The sequence below is a fragment of the Agelaius tricolor genome, unplaced genomic scaffold (genome assembly GCF_023055355.1).
Source record: "Agelaius tricolor isolate 1412-34295 unplaced genomic scaffold, bAgeTri1.0.p SCAF_1, whole genome shotgun sequence".
Classification (NCBI taxonomy): domain Eukaryota; kingdom Metazoa; phylum Chordata; class Aves; order Passeriformes; family Icteridae; genus Agelaius; species Agelaius tricolor.
In genome coordinates, this window is record NW_027269261.1 from 63,958,707 (window position 1) to 63,976,018 (window position 17,312).

Here is a 17,312-nt window from a genome sequence, read left to right on the forward strand (position 1 = left end):
GTAAAAATCATCATGGCTTCAATAAATCTGTACACAACTATTCACTTGCTAAATCTTCAGCAAGGATATTTTTACTAGCTTGTACCCAAGGAAGAAAAATTGTCTTTGGTTTTGCAGGCGGTAAGTGTGATTAACTAGAGTTATCTGCTCCAGAACACTGGCCAAGGAATTTCTCCCAGTGATTCCTCATTGAAAAAGCTTTTAATACACTAGCCTTTGAGCAATTTCTTAAAAATGAAAAAAAATTACCATCTTACATCAAGTAACTAACATCATGGTCACAAGCTGTACATCTTCACAAGTTAGAATTCCCTAGCTGGCATTCTATATTGATCTCTTCTTGCTCTCACTATGAAATATCAGGTCAAACTATGTATGTTTCCCTTCTTCCCTGCCACCTAAACCTACTCTGTGGTTCACTTGAAGGTAGAACCTTCACCCAGAGCATGGCTGGGCACTGGAACAGGCTCCCCAGGGAAGTGGTCACAGCACCAAGCCTTACAGAGTTCAAGAAGCATTTGGACAACGCTCACAGGCATGTGGTATGACTCTCAGGGTCATGTTTGAAGAGTCAGGAGTTAGACTATGATGATCCTAGCTGGTCCCTTCCAACTCAGGATATTCTATGATTTCCTACATATTTTTCTATATGCAGAAATTGTTTGGGTCACCCAAAAAATCTGGTCTATGCTTATCCAAAGCCTAGTCTGACTTCTCACAATAGGTAAATTCTGACCATAAGAGTCAAGACACTTGCAAAAACAAGTTGACAACTTGATTCATTAATGTAGTATAATTTTAAGTACTCAACAGACTATTTGAAAGCAAACCTCAAAATATATCACCCCCATATTAAAAAGCACACAGAAACCTTCATGCAAAAGTGTTTAAATATTTGAGTGTGTACAGACCATGCAATATGACAAAGGTTTAATTCTATTAGTTAGAGAAACTTCTTCCCTTGACTTCAGGGGAGACATTTTTTAAGCCTGTATAAGCAAAGAAGCCACCCTTATGCTATGTATACATACACAGAGAGAGAGATACATAAAAAGACTGCATTTCAAGAGGAAAAGATCACTAATCTTGCACATTTGCATAGATTATTTATCATTTTCTTTAGGACATACTACTTCACTGCTACTTCCTCTTGTCCTATATTAATCTGTTTCCTACCACTCTACTGAGAAACAAATTTATTTCAATTGAGACTCTAAAAACCATTATTCAGGATTTCCCACAACAGCATGGGCTATGAGTTGCTGTATCTCCATGCCTCAAAAGATAAGAGTACTAGTTCAGCTCAGGGGATCAGAGTTCTAGTCCAGTCTTTATCACTAAGTGGAACTTCCATAACAAGATAAAACCCCAGTAACCATTACTACTCTGGATTTTCACTCACATCCTGGTTTTGTTACCCCAGGCTATTTAACACAGTCTCCCTGTGGCAAATCAGCCCTACAAATCTATGGGGGAGATAGCACTGCACACTAATACCTGCTAAAGTCCTTAACCCTCTATTAACTTTAAGATTCAACAGATTTCTCTTTGTTCCCATGCATCAACTTTCTACCATTAAAAAAGTCATATAAAATAACCATATCCAGTGGTAACCTCCTACATCCAGATAAAAAAAAGGCAATTTTACTCCAGCCATCATCCCACACACTCTGTGTAACAGACCTGAGATAATAAGAGAGACTTTCCAAAGAGGGATAGAAGAATAACTCACAATGGAATTTAATTTAATTCACCCACCCACACAAACCACTCACCCTTACCCGAGGTGAAGAACTACCTGAACTTTTGTAAACCTTTGGCCACTATAACATCTTCATAAAGTTATGACATTACAACCATTGCAGTGCTAGCCTTCCATACAAGCAGAATCTCACCTTTCTCATTCCCTCATAGAAAATCACTAACCTGAGTTTGCTGAAGCTTTTAGTCATGGACATCTGGAAGCACCTCCATAGCTTTTAGATTCTGTTTTCACTCAGATTGGTAACCAGCCTAGGTTCTGTGGTGATGATGAAACTAAATCACTAAAAGATTGAAAATGCCTGAATACCTCTCCACAACACTTCTTTTTTCACCAGATTCAGGAGCGTGAACTGGCTCTTCTTTAAATCATCAAGTGATTCTCCTCAAAACACCTGAGCTAACAGCTGTACAAAATAACCCAAGAAATAACTCTCCACACAAGGAGTTCACCTACCTACAATAACTCCTTTATAACCCCTGCTGGCACTGAACAAAGGTCAGTTAAAACCTTTACATTTGGCTACAAATTACTTAGGCTAATATGGGGCGAAGACACACCAAAACCGATCAAGAAAAATTAATCCTAAATCAAAGTGGAAGAAAAGCTTCTAATCACTTACTTGCTTCATCTACTGTAATCAGATGTTCTTCTCATGGAAGAGCCATAAGGTTACAGTTTGTATTTATGGGCTTACTGACTCAAAGAATAATGTCTCTCTCCAGACACTAGAGCAACCATTGCACAAATCCACAAGTTTGATTTTAGCAAGAAAATGTTTAATAAATCAGGAACAATAGCAATGTACAGCAACAGAGCTTTATGTAAAGTTTTAAGACTTATTTCCTTTTGTTGCTGAAAATGAGACTGAAGGCACTAAGCTTTTATGGCACTTTATGGCACTAAGTTTTTCCAGCTTTGTCTTTCTTCATGATAATATCACATATGGATTTACAATTTCCAACATGTATTTTCCATTGAGGAAAGTGACAGCTGCAATTGAAGACAACAGAACTGTAAAAGTAAAGATGTGCATATATCTGGCTCTAGGTTTCTTAAGTCATCAGACTCAATTTTTTAACACAACTTTATTGTTCCAAATATTTTCAACAAGATTATCTCAACTTAGCCTTTTTCCCCACTGTGTTTTTCAAATATTTCTCTCTCTTGAAAGTTGATAAATTTTTGTTCCAAATGATCTTGTCTTCACATCCCTGTGGAAGTAAGTATTTCATCCCACTTGTCTTGGATGGTTAGTTCCAAAATAAGAGCTGCCAAATGTGATACACAGCTGCACCATCCTTCCCTCCTAAGGAAAATCTTGGAATGAGGTGGAGTTCCTGATTACCTATGTCCACACTTAGAAGAGTTTTCTGTCTCCAGTGACCTCTGGCTTACCTTACCTGGTATGACTATAAATTCTGAAATGCATCAGCATAAGATAGGAAAATGATGATATTAACCACAAACACAATTATTTAGGGAGGCATCACTTCTCATAATTTTTTTAAGTGTCTGAATATTTTTTCAGTGTGATACTTTATCTGTATAAAGTAAATAAATTAATAAGTGAAATTGAGTAATAGATTTTACTCTATTACATGGTATTTTATGCTGAAATCCAATACAATAGTTTAATTTTTTCAAAAATTCTAGCCAGTGTACTTCCATTTTAAAGCTCCTTATACCTTGACAATGGCTGTTATAATCACCAGGCTCATCTTCTAAAACTTATGTGTTAAAGAACACTCACATGTTGACCATTCTTTAGAAAAATGTTTTATTAAATGTTTTTTTTAATAAGTTCAGATATTGGATGTATTAGATTTGATCAATGGGATCAAATATTCTCTTGCAAACTTACTTTTTATCATTTTGGTTGTGTGAACATACTTGAGACTATCTAAATCTTGCCAGTAGATTATCCCTCTCATATTAATGAACTGCAAGCAGAAAGTTATCTTGTACATGTAGCATTTACCTAACCCACCATTGTGTACTATTGGGGTTTTTCCCCCCATGTGAATAATTTGTCTTCTTTTACCCTCTGTCATTAGTATTGCTGCTGTTTCTGTTTGTTTCCTTATCTCACTGCTGTTTCCAGTGAGTGGTGTGGGGTCCTTGAACTGGGGAGTACCATTCCTAAACCAGGACACTCCTCCTAGCAAAGCAACAATACCCTCAGTTGTAGAGACACTTCCCTTGGCTGCTCTTACTCGAGCAGATGCTGGTGCTTGTAAGGACAAGCAGCGTGACCTTCTCTGCCACACCGTGCAGATACTTGGTGCAGCTGGTCCACGCACTGTCATTCTGGTAGTTCTACTCCTATAACTTATAGTGACACAGCTGTAAAGACAGATCTGTTTGGATCCAGAGAAATCTAATCCTGCTTTGATAGGAGGCTGAAGGCAGTGCCAGTGAGCCCAGCCCCAAAACACCAATGTCTTGGAATGAATTGTGCTGGCTGCAGAAGCTAGCTTGGAAAGTTACCTCTACATATGCACAGGATTTAAGGAGATATTTAAATTTTGCCATTAATGATGGGGAAGCTAGTTCTGTATACCCCAGTCATTCTGAAATCAGGACCTAGCTAGACAGAGAAACATATTTGCACAGGAGTACTTTAGAGCCATTCTTCATACATATGTTCTATATAGCCTATTTAGAAAGAAAAGCTGTAAATATTTTCTACAAAAAATGTAGATGGTGCAGTGTAAGATTTGTCTTAATGTGGTAGCTGGTACTTTGCTCACCTGTTCAGTACCATATATTATGTTCAGAAGGTTAGAATTCTCAAGAATTGCATGCATTAACCAATCAAAACTTGTTTTTCTTTGCAAGGTCTCTGGCAGTCACTGATTGATAAGCCATAAAATGTTCATTCCTTGCCCGGAGCTTCTGATGAGTACTGAAGATTATACCATTTAACTCTCCTAACCACTGCAGCAGAGCATTAAGCAAAATTAGAATACTTGGAATTATATTTCATCCAAATATGGTTTCTTTGGGGTAAAACAAGCAGTTAATTTACATATCATTGGTTTTGCTTGCTCCTCTATATGTGAGGCTATAAATGATTCCTGGGATTGAGAAAACAATCACATTTTCTCAAAGTCAAGCAAAGTGTAGACACATTCAAAAGAATCACAAAAGTAGCTGAACTGATAAGCACTAAAGAAATGTCCAGAACAGAAAGCAAAATAGATTTTAGTGATTAATAGAAAAGATGAATACAGCTTCTTGACATGTTTGCTCTTCACCCCAAGGATGAAATAGTCCATGAAGTACTACCAGGTTTCAAAGTAAGGGAATATGCTGCAGTACCTGGCAAAGGTGGCATCGTGATCTCTGTGCCTGGAAGAGGAAAGGTAAAGCTACATTCTGGTTTTTCCCCACTGCAGAACACTGTGACAGTGTCACAGGGGTTTTCAGGTGAAGGGAGAGACAAGAATGTTGACTCCATGTTCAGAAGGCTTGATTTATTATTTTATGATATATATATATATATATTACATTATAACTATACTAAAAAGAAAAAGAAGGACAGTTTTCTTCAGAAGCTAGCTAAGCTAAGAATAGAAAAGAATAACAAAGGCAGCTGTCTCAGACAGAGAGCGAGACCCAGCTCTGCTGTGACTGGTCACCACACCCAAACATCCACAAGAGACCAATCACGGATGAGCCTGTTGCATTCCACAGCAGCAGATAACCATTGTTTACATCTTGTTGCTGAAACTTCTCAGCTTCAGCAGGAAAAATCCTAAAGAAAAGATTTTTCACAAATGATGTCTGCGACAGAACACAATCTTCACAAGGTTTGTAATACAGGGAAAGAAAAGCTAGCCACAATATGGTATGAATTATTATAAAGCCACAGACAACAAATGCACAAGAACTCCTGGTGCTGTATAAGCAAGTAGGCTTTCTTTCTCATTCAGTTTGTAATGCTTGCTTAATGACTTAAATGCAAAGACTTCAGCTAAACACTATGGGGATTTGGAGCTACCCTAAAAATAGACTGCAAAATACTACTCTTACAGAATGAGTATGTTTCATGGAAGACTACTCTAATTAATAGTCCATAAAACTTTAAATAAATCTGCCAGTGAGTGAGACGCCTCTCAAAGAGAGAGGAAAAGCTCTTGTTCCAACTTGATGGAACCGGATCACCCTGAGGCTCTATCCTGTTACCTTAACACATAGCTTTATAATCTCTGAAAACTTTATAGGTAATCTTTACATAAACTTCATAACAAAAAATTTAGGAGTCTGATGGAAAATCTAGAACAGTTGTTTGTTTGGTTTTTTTTTACATAAAAAGACTGAAACATCTAAACACTAAGATTAGGGTCTCTCTAAACAGATTATTAGTGAAATTATGCAAACAAATGAGATCTATAGGGATGAATTTTTTAGCAAGAACTCAAGACCTGGATAAGAAAAACAGGATGATTGACAAAAGTTCCAGGAATTCCAGGAAAGCCTTTACCAATTCAAGAAATCCTTGTAGACATATTAACTATAAAGATTCTGTCTCTGATTTATAACTGAGACCACAGAATATTCTCAGCTGGAGGAGACTCACTAGGATCATCAAGTCCAACTGTTAACTCAATGGCCCGTACAGGGATTGAACTCACAACCCTGCTGTTATTGCCACCATGCTCTAAACAACTGAGGTGGTCTCAGGGTCATCTCCTGGAGGCTGAGAATACTCTGGGGAAGTATCGCTATATTGGCGACCTTTAACCGCACTGTTCCCACTGTTAAGGTGTTGGAAAGAGCATTATAGGCTACTTAGAGCTTAGATCTGTCTTTCTATAGACATTATGTTCTTATATCACTTATATAAAAAAGACAATATCATAAAGGCTTACATCTCATAAACCACACAGGTCATCATGGTCTTTGTAAAAAACCAGTATTCTCTTTGCCTTTACTTTGCCAGGACCTTTGCATCAGAAGTAAATAAGGAGAGAACTGCCAAGTCTCTAAATTGTCTGTAAGATGTTTTCAGGTAATGTTGCTTATATAGCAAAGACACAGTTAGGAAGACCTGCCATACAAAAAAAATGCAAATGGATCTGTAGGTGTTGTCAAGTATTTACTATCATCTGAAAATATAACAAAGTGTTGGAGGTCTTTCTGAATTAGAACAGCATAATGAAGGTAGGGAGGGCTCTCAAGCCCTCCTTTGTGTGGGAAAATCATGAAACAGTGTGAACAAAACTCTTCCTTATTCAGGAGTAACTTTCTCCCCTCTTGAAGATCACAGAAAAGACCCACTTCCTTCAGAAACAAATTCTGGGAAAAGTGGATTCTAAGGGGAGGATCAAACAGTTGGGGACAGGTAAGAGGCAACCTACAGTGTTCTCTGACCTTGAAGTGTATGCTTTTGAGTATGTCAATACCAAGAATGAAAAAAGGTAGCTTGTAATGCAAGGAAAAGTGACTCAAATCCACAAACATGGCAAAATGGTAACTCAAAACAGACTTGTCAAGATTGTTACTAGATTAAATCAATAAGGAATGGAGTGTTTCATTATACCTTGAGCAGGTACTAGGGTCTTCTGCCATCCCAAAGAAGAAATTTCTCTGTTTTTTTCCCACCCTGTACACGGACCAGCTCTCAGAAAATTCTGTTCTCTTTTTCTGCAGTCATATACACATTGAAAGGAAAAAAAAATAGCAAATAAATCCTCCAAAGTGTGAAGGACATTGCCCTTTTTCATGCAGAACTAATCTGCATCATCCAAACAGAAGATCCTTCTCTGATGACTACACTGCTCCTGGGATCTCAGAACTCCAGAGCCAAGAAGACAGAGGCTCATTACCACACAAATTTCCATTGACTGTAACAGAGTAACTGCAGCATCTAGAGCTGTTTCTATAGGTGCTCTTGCTGCTCACTGTCCCTCAGCAATTAGGGATTTAAATTCTTTTCTATGCTCCTGTGGTGACCTCATCAACAAAATCTGTAAACTTATTATAATTAAGAAAATCATAACATGCCAGAAGGACCTAATAATTTGACATTCTAAACTGCAAGCTTGCCAATGAATAAATGTTACGACCAAGCAGATCTTATCATCTTGGCTCCCTCTCAGCAGGAGTTTGCATCAGACTGTTCTGTCCCTACAAATGGCACACAGTATATGCATATATTTTCTTGTTTCCTGCCTTTGAATCTGCAATGACAATTCAAGGACCTTGCCAGATATTTTTACAGGTTCCAAAATGAGGCCTCATTAATGAAAGCTCTTTTCTCCACAGCAGAGAAGTGTGCAGCATGTTCAGCATGCTGCAGGTTTGATGCACATTCTTATGGAAAATTTTGAAAAATTAGGTTCTCTTTCTCAGAAATTTTCAGAAATGCCAAAAATTATCTTGGATTAAAGTGTAGTAGGGGGATCAGCTTGTATTATAAAATAAGGTTTGAATGGTTATTTGTTCTTAAGTCTCAAGGACAGCCCTAACAAAATTCTTTCTGCAGCTGTTTATAGATGACTTGGTGACGTCCTGGAGATCAATTTTAAGTGGATATGAGGAAGGAATCAAGATGATTACTTAAAGTACCCTTTCATATTTTACTATCAATTTTCTAGAAGTACTTAGTCAGGAATCCTTAAAATATAAGAAAATGTTACAGTATGAGGAATGCTTGACTTGGGGAAAATAGTCAAAGTTTAAAACTAGAAGACATTAATCTTGCATTCCTTGTACTTGGGACACCTAGTGGAGAATGTTTTTACAGAAGAAGAAAATATAGGAAAAAAAAAGCTGCTAAAGTCCTATGTGTAACTTGCTGCAGGAAAGTTTTCCATGAAGCATATCTACTCACCTCTGGTGCACTAGTCACTACTTTGAAAGGACTGTAAGTTCTGCTGCTACTACTGAAGTTAGGAAAAGAGTAAACAACAAGAAAAAATATAATATTTAGCAGTGTTGTTACAGTTTATTATTTGTATTACCATATGGCCTAGAAGCCCAAATTATAGATCTAAAATCATTGTGATAAAAATTTGAAATTTGGGAGAAGTTTCACATTTGTTTTCCTGCAAAGGTCATAAACTGCTCATCTAAAATGCTTCATCCCTCCTGTATTCTACATTATTTACTAACCCTGAACTTTCATTAGCTTGAGCAGTACTCTGAATCATGTTTCTTTTAAAAAGGTACAAAGAATTATTTAATTTTCTCCAATAAAAAACAGGCTGATCAGTTTGCATGTTAAAGTTGTGCATTCTAAAATCAACACAATGTTTATCAGTTTTCACAGAATGTTTCTCTGTCTAGTGCATACATGTTAGAAGTGCTCTTATTGGTAAGATACAAGCAGAAATCATCCTTTCCCCACAATAACAGCCATTGTCATAGTGATTCGGACCAATTCACCTCATCCAATACCCTTTCTGACAGCGACCAGCATCAGAGAAAAGGGCAAGAAACCATGAAATTGGCAATTATGGAATTATCTTTCAATGGGTAAAGTTGCTTCTTATATCTGAATTTAGATGTGAAATGCCCCAAAGCTTGAGCATCCATAGAAATTGTGCTAAACTTCTGACTCATTTGGTTTCTTATGGCAGCAAGTTCTAGGCTGCTCAAATGTATTACTGTACTATTATTGTATAAGCTTAATTTCAACAGCATTTCCTTCTGCTTTTTATTTTCTTCCACTTATGCTCTGGAAATGTAAAAGGTAATAAGAAGTTTTTGTGGGTGCAATTTAAGCAGCTCCCGTATTTGCGCTCAAAGCAAACACAAACCATATTTCTGTGCTCCTAGAAGAAGGAGTAAAGAGAAGCACATAACATAAAAGCTTAAAAAAATACTTTACATCTAGCTACATCCCTTTTCTACTCTCTCACAATTATAGTATACATGCATTCATATACATGTGAATATTTGTTTCTAATAACCAGCCAATATCACAAGTGCATAAACTCACACAGACATAAATATTAAGCCTTCCTCCATTGCTTAATTCAGTTTTAAACACAGAAAAGCAGTTTCATTGGCCCTTGAAGAGAACAGTGAAGGAGAAAATGGAAAAATAAAAAATTTAAGATATATTGCTGAAACAGCCTAACAAATTTAGCCGTGTATTTAGTCATTAAATGTAACTGAAGAAATGTAGACCCTACAACTTAAGAACCGCCAGCTCAATTGTTTGGAAGCTCACTAGCAGAGGACCCATTGACTGCAGAGCAAAGCAAATAGAAAACCTCCAAGACAATAAAGTGCAAGTCCCTAGAAGACAACATCAAAAATCAAAACCTACCCAAGTAACAAGGAAAAAAACCCTAGAAACTCTGCAAAGGAATGATCCCTCTACATGGTACAGTACTGAATGGATCTTTTACAAAGGTTGATGCATTGGGTAAATAGTCTTAATGAATTAGCATATTGAGCTGCTCTTGTGGAATACACACTAAAAATACAAGTACTGAAATCAGTGCACCTGATATATAGGAAAACTAATATAAATTGTATAGATACATGTAACATGCTAATAAAACAGAGTAATGCACAGTAACTATTGTATCTTACAAGGAGAGAAAAAAAATCTGGAACAGCTACTGATACCTAGTAACCACTTAGTAAGAGAACCCCACTCAATTAATACACAAATCTGTAACTTTATCCCCAAGAGTTCTGTTGTTTTCACCAGACACTTTCAAACAAAACAAAAAGTTCCTGAGAGCCAAATCAAACACCGGCTGAAATTCCAGGAAAGACTCCCATTGACTTGAGTAGCTTTTGAATGGAGAACAGAAATTATTAGATCTGTTCTCTTTGAAGAGACTGCAAAACTTCGTATTTATGGTTAGTCCTACGAAGAACCAGTATTTAAGAAACCAGTCCTCCTTAATGACAAATCACACCTCCAAATTGCTTTCACAGTGTGATACCCTGGAGCTATGCAAGACCCTGAGCTGTCCTTCAGTGTTTTGCCACCAAAAATATTGCCAGTAAGTACTGTTCTGTTTCCACCTGCAGCATACTCTAAATGAAGGTAAATAAGGCATTCATGCAGGAAATTAACACATGGCATAAAATAATACTGAGCTTCAGGCTGAAAGCTAGCATCATGTCAGAGGGAAAATCAGAGTGTAACAGTATGTGTGCAGTCCCAAGCAAGGGCTTTGTAAGGCAGCTTGAACCCCTAATAAATGTATTGACAGATCAGGCACACAAACTAAAATTAACATGTTGTCCCTTGTGCTATGGCCTGAAAAACCACAGATGATTTTTCTTAACTTTACCTGATTATTTTAGTATTCATGTGTTCCTATAATGTATTTTGTGAAATTGTTTGCAAAATTCACATTCAAGTTTTTAACTAAACTATCTTAATATATCCTTCACAATCTATATAGGTTTATAAGCAATGGGATGCAATTCCCACTTCTAGTACAAGTTTGTGTGGGTTTTCTTATTTGAGGTAGGGAGGGAGAATCAAGTTAAATCCAAAAGTCTATGGGAGCCTCAAAAGCGAGGCACAGAGTTGAGTTGAAGAGTGGAAGTAATGTAAAATACTGTGCCCAGCATCCTGAAGGGGTAACAAAAAGGTGACTAGTGAACCTTCTCTCTTTCAGACTCCATTAGATGCCAAAATATCCTCTACGCTTTATATTTTCGTTAACCCCAAAAATTTCTACAGTCCATTTGAAACAGATTGGCTGGGATTCCATCACCAGACTGCTTGAGGTATTTCCTATTTCACAAGATTTCCTACTTTCAGATTCAATTCTGGTATGTCATCAGCCCTGGCTCTTCCTTGGATGGCAAATTCTTACACAGTTTAAGGTGATTTTAAACTGTGTCTGTGTCAGTGGCACGACAGCCTGGTCACCCATGGGTATCAATAATACCCACACAAGGCTATAGTAATATTCAGTGCTCAAATAATTCATTAGGATTTTTTAAACTTACAGCAATGTACATTCACATACTAGTCTGCAGTCAGACTACAGCACAGGAGTCGCATGGAAGAAAGCTGAGTATTTGTAGCAACATTCACACAAACCTGAGAAACAATTTGAGAACTAATTCAGAGTTTAACTTAAAAAAAAATCTCTGGACAGATTTTTGCCATTAATGCAGATGAAAAAAGATGTAAGAGCAGTAATATCATTAGAGAAGCTGCAAAGAAGTTGCCCATTCAAAAAGGTGAAAATTTCAGGAGAAATGCTTAAGAATGGAGAAAAAAAGAGCTGTTGTGGACAGGACTAAATTTGCTATTCCTGCCACAAGAGAAGCAAGAAAAGGTCAGGGTGAACCGGGGGTCACTTAACCAAGCCAAAAGTGCAGAGTAGGTGTTTTGGATGATGCAACACTATAAACCAACCACTAGGCAAGGAAGAGGACACAAAGAACCTTGTGTTTGCTGATACTGGTGCATGGGGGCCAAAAGCAACAGAAAGCAACAGGAAGAATATTTCTTCTCCACATGTGGCTCAAACTGCAGAGGAGACGCCTGGGGCTGGGGTGGGGGTAAGTGGGACACTGCCTCCCTCAGCCAACTGACCTCTCCAGTATGTTGCATAAGGAGCTTAGGAAACAGAAAGTTTGGGGCCAGGCCAGAGCATCATTGTACAAAATGGTTTCACTGAGCCAAAACTCTCCATGGAACAGCTGGTCGTATTTGCTGCATCCCCGTACTGTGAAGCAGAAAATCCAAGTCTACTGCCTGCTGTTTTCTAAGGAAAGGTCTCTGTAAGCTGTTGGCACTGTATTTGTGCTTTGCTCTATCAATTTGCTTAGGTTTTCAGGAGGACAAAAAAGGGGCAAAGCACAATAAAACAAAGATCCTGAAGAGTAAATGGAAGATGTCTGGGAGTTTACAATTAAGAGAAACCTGGGGGAAGAGGAGAGGATGGAAAGGGGGAAGAGGTGAAAAAGAAACCTTTTGTGGAATCTGATTCATCACACTATTTCCCTGTTAAGGTTATAACAGTCTCCTTTATTTTAATATATTCAGGAAATTACTTTCTTTCAATCAGAATTGTCTTGGGCTAAAATGACAACTGCTAATGGCAGTCTATAAAACCCAGACATTCTCTCTGACTCATTATATATATTTCTAGGGGAAAGCAGAAAATCATCTATCTATTGGAAGTCATTGCTGTCTCTTGGCCAGGCAAACATTCACCAGCAAGCAGCATGGAAACATCCTCCAGGAGCCCCAGCTTCCCTGGTCTGAGCAAGGAATTACTCCATGGGTCCAATATTTCAATTCTCTGGTTTTTAATTGACAAGTTATAGCCTTGGCACTTCAGCATCTGCCTTCAGGAAATACTCTAATAAATAAGTTTATTAGGAAGATTTTTACAAAAAAAGTATCTTCCAAGGAAGACAAATGTTTTAGGGGGTATCTGTTAAAAAAGGCTAGGAAGACAATTTTCCATCCAAAAAAGCTCATACTCTTTCTAGGAGTACTGTCCAGTCTGGGACAGAGATGTGGACTGAACTAGATATGGTGTTTCTATTCTTCCAATAAAGCAATTCTGTAAAAGAGTGAGTATAAATTTTCCTAGAGGATATGAAAAAAGTGCTCAGTGAAGAAAATTACTTGTTGCCCTTATTATCTTATATTTTTCTTAATCTTAGCACTTTTTGTTAAAGTAACATATAAATATTTTAAGGCTACTAATTACAGAAAAAAATGTAAGGCTGTTGTGTCTAAACACAGCCAAACATAGAACAGTGTTTGACTGCAGTAAATCCAAACAAAAATCACAGAATCAGCTAGGTTTGAAAAGATGTTTGAGATCATTGAGTCCAACCTATGACCCAAGACCACTAGACCATGACACTAAGTGCCACATCCACCTCCAGGAACAGTGACTCCACTATCAGTAATTACAGGTAAATGACTTTGCTGTTACCCTGTACTGAAGTACAGCTTTGTACAGCATAAAACTTTTGGTGGATACTAAATCTTCCAGTTGAATATTTTTTTAAGATAGAGAGTTATTTGAGTTATTATTTCTTGAAATTATCTTTAAAACATAGTATGTAATTTTAAAGGCTTGTTGTTACAATTTTTTGAGGCTTTAATAGGGTCTTGTGGCTGAAAATGTTGCAACACACCAGACAGATTATGCAATTCTTGTTCTTAGTAATGCTACCCAGTATTGTCTCTCAAAGCAACAGAGAAAATATCCCTTAAAAAACACAATTTCTGTAGATGTCTAAGTGTAGAAAAAAAGCAAATAAATAATATAAATTGAAAATGAAATTGACATAAGAACATGTTGACTAAGTGTTTGTGCCTCACACCATTAGGTCACAGTAATTCCTTTAGACAGCTACAATGTACCTTTATTTGTTTTATATTATTTTATTAACTAAGCATATTAGTGCTGTACTTTGGGTCGTTTATAAAATTTTACCTTCCTCCAGTGCACCTTTTGTCACACAAACAAGATATTTTTCATTTCAAATGCAACAACTATTCAATGATTTTTTTCCTTTTTCTTCCCCCCTTCTCTTGCTTTGGGCTTACTACCCAAGATGTGTAGGTTGTTGTGTTTTTCCCCCCTTTTATCTCAATATCTAAATGCAATAATAGAAGTAATTAATGTTTAGCTGTTTAACTTCGATTTTATGCAGAGTAGGCATCTGATGATCAAATCCACCCAATGTCTGCAATTAGAGCAACTTGTGCAGCTGTGCTTCCTCTTGCTAGCTGGAAAGCTCTTCCCTTTTGCTCTGAACCGATTTGTGATGCACTTGATGTACAATGTTCTATGTACAGCTTTGAAATAAATGTGGGATATTATTCTATCTTCAAGGCCAAAACAGAGAAAGGCTGCATTAAGCATTTAGGTGGGATAAGGAGGGAGGGAGGAAGAGGAAAATAAAATGAAAAGGCAATGACTGCAGATGCCCAGGCTGTATGTGGCGCTGGAAAATCATTGTCAGCTTTGCTGTCACTGTCACACTAAACTTCCCAGATGTTCATATCTGGAAATGTCACAAAATGTCATGGCATAAGTTGCTATATTTTGTTTTCTGTAGAAAGAGTGAACAATAATAAAACAGCCTCGGGAGTGTATGGCTAGCCAACAACAGCTTGTAAAGGTCTCAGTAAAACAGCATGTGTGCACATTCTGGAAAAGAAGCAAACATCAGCTTCTTTTCTTCTTCTTTTTTTTTTTAACTAATAACAGAGCTTGAGCTGATAGAAATTTAACATTTAAATTAAACACAAAGAAAAGGCTCTTACAGAGTCTTCTCCTGATCTCAAAGCTGCCTTTGTCCACGAGCTAAAATGCTGATGTCAGATTAGTTATTGACAGAGCCAGTACAAATTCGTTCCATGTTCATTTATCTTCTGGAATTTGATGTAGTGCTCTACAATTAAAAGCAGAAACCTCTGTGAAATAAGCTCTTCATTGCTGACATCAGTGTGGGAGAAAGCTTTGTATTTTAAAGCAAGATCTTTCAAAGCACAGATTTTATCTTCTCCACAAGGTTTGTGGTTTTGAGTAAAGTCCAGGTCAGGTTCTCTCCGTAATCTTCTTTCTCTCAAATTACTTCCATTTGCTTTTTAGAAAGCAAAACCAACTATACACACATAAATTCAACAAAACACCCTCCACTTAACCATTAAGATTAAGCATTATAAAATGGTAGCTGCAGTCTATACATCCAAGTAAAACAACTTTGGATAAAATGATTTTGGCTTCTTTACAAAAGAAAATAAGAAAGGAAATCAATCATCTGTTTTTCTGCTCATGGAACTCAATGCAGATCCAGAAGCTACAGTTAAAATCCTTTCCTTACAATCCTGCTCTTGCATGTAATTAAGTTCATTGTAATACGTGAATATTACAATGCTGTGACCTACTTACAAAGTCAGAACTCTCAAAAGGCCAAAAGTGACCCACTCACTTTCACATCGATTTTTACAAAGTCACCAAGTCCCTTTGCTCTTTTGTGAATCATGTGCCTCTGCTTTATCTACACACCATGTGTGGGGCACACACACTCATGCCTTTTTATAACAATAGCATGACAGCTACAGAACAGAGGTGGGCACAAGGAACTAATCAAGAATAAATGCTGAGCCAGAGTTGTTTTCAAAGATATATTTGCTCCAAGACAGTGACTTATTTCAAACTCTATTTTATATATGCCAAATGACTCAGATGTCATCATTTAGTCTTGTAGTCCCTGGTACATTAGTCTAATGTAACATCACTGAGAAGATGTATTCGCCTTTATTTGAAGGACAGGTGGCAGCCGTATTTTGGTCAACTGTAAATTTTTTCAGTCCAAATCTCTTTTTCATCACACTTTGCTTTATTCTACTGGTTGGCTCTACTTTTATTCAGTGTTTTATTCTTTTTTTATCCCAATATTTTATGAATGAGCAATCAAGCTTAAAACATTTAGATGCTTTTCAGCTATTTTATTAGATGCTATGTTTCAAAAGAGAGGTGAACTATTCTGTTTATTTAATAGAAGCATATCACCAAGTGACAGATTCTGCACATCATACTGGTCCTTTCTGCTGTCATCTGAGGACTGAAGATTTTACCTGGAAGCAGCCATTCATCATCCACCATTTCTTTAAACAGCAGGCTTTGCGTCCCACACTCAGTAAATCCACAGGAATGACTGCCGAACCCCTTTAAAACATATTCATATTACAAAGGGGAAACAGACTTTTATAAGGCCAGATCTGTCTCCTTAATTTTTTGTTATTATTATCTCCATCTTTCCACCTCTTCTTAAATTCTGGGCTGAACAAGAGGCTGTAATTCCACTGAAGAGTTCTCCTCACAACCATTCTGACTCCTGGTACCACCTGGCTTCTCAAACTGACAGTGCAGCTGCCTGCAGTGCTGTCATGTTAACCCATTGCTGAGGTGGCCAGTGGGAGGCTGATTAAAGCCACCCGTCCTGATTTATGCATTTGCCAGTTGCAGCATGTACACTGCATGTTTTCTGCTGAGAAGGGGTGTGGGGCCCCTCAGATGGGAGTAGATGATCATCCTGAAGTGGATGTGTTTGACTGCAGCATAGAGCGGGCAGAACACAGAGTAAACTAGGAGCATCCAGCAAAAATGACGATTAAGAGGCTCCTAAAACAAAGTAACAGGCTCAAAGCCAAACCGCAGAGCTGATGATAAAAAAGATGCGCAGAGGTTTCCCAGAGGTTCAGAAGAGGCAATGCAGAAATCACTGCTCCTCAGAGAGGTGGTGAAAGTTGCTGGAATCACAGCAGGACAGAATTCACTCAACAATCACAGCAGGCTGCAAGGGGTAAGAGATATCTGCTGTCAAACCTTTTATTTTAATTCATCTTGATCAATAAGCCTTGAATGTTCTCTGTTTCAAGAGCTTTTTACCTTTAGTGGTTTTGGGTTGTTCACTTGAAAGAACAGATGTAGCCAGATCTCCATGAAAGAATCAACTGAGACTAAGTTGTCAGAAAACAGAGAAAACATGCATATCACTTCAGACTGTTCATTATAAATGTCTTCCTCTGCTTGAGCTCAGTTACTTTCCCATTTAGCAACTTTCACAAACA

The 17,312-nt window shown here is 37.5% G+C and overlaps 1 protein-coding gene across 3 annotated transcripts in view; it reads right to left on the reverse strand.

Moving 5' to 3' along the window:
• Nucleotides 1–17,312, reverse strand: part of NKAIN2 (sodium/potassium transporting ATPase interacting 2) — a 518,720-nt gene that overhangs the window by 439,320 nt on the left and 62,088 nt on the right. The window contains exon 2 of one of the 3 annotated variants that reach the window (XR_011680776.1): nucleotides 16,317–16,407. The exons of the other annotated variants lie outside the window; for them this stretch is intronic. The gene's annotated coding sequence lies outside the window, so the exon portion shown is untranslated. The remainder of the gene's footprint in view (nucleotides 1–16,316; nucleotides 16,408–17,312) is intronic. 3 annotated transcript variants of the gene reach the window in all.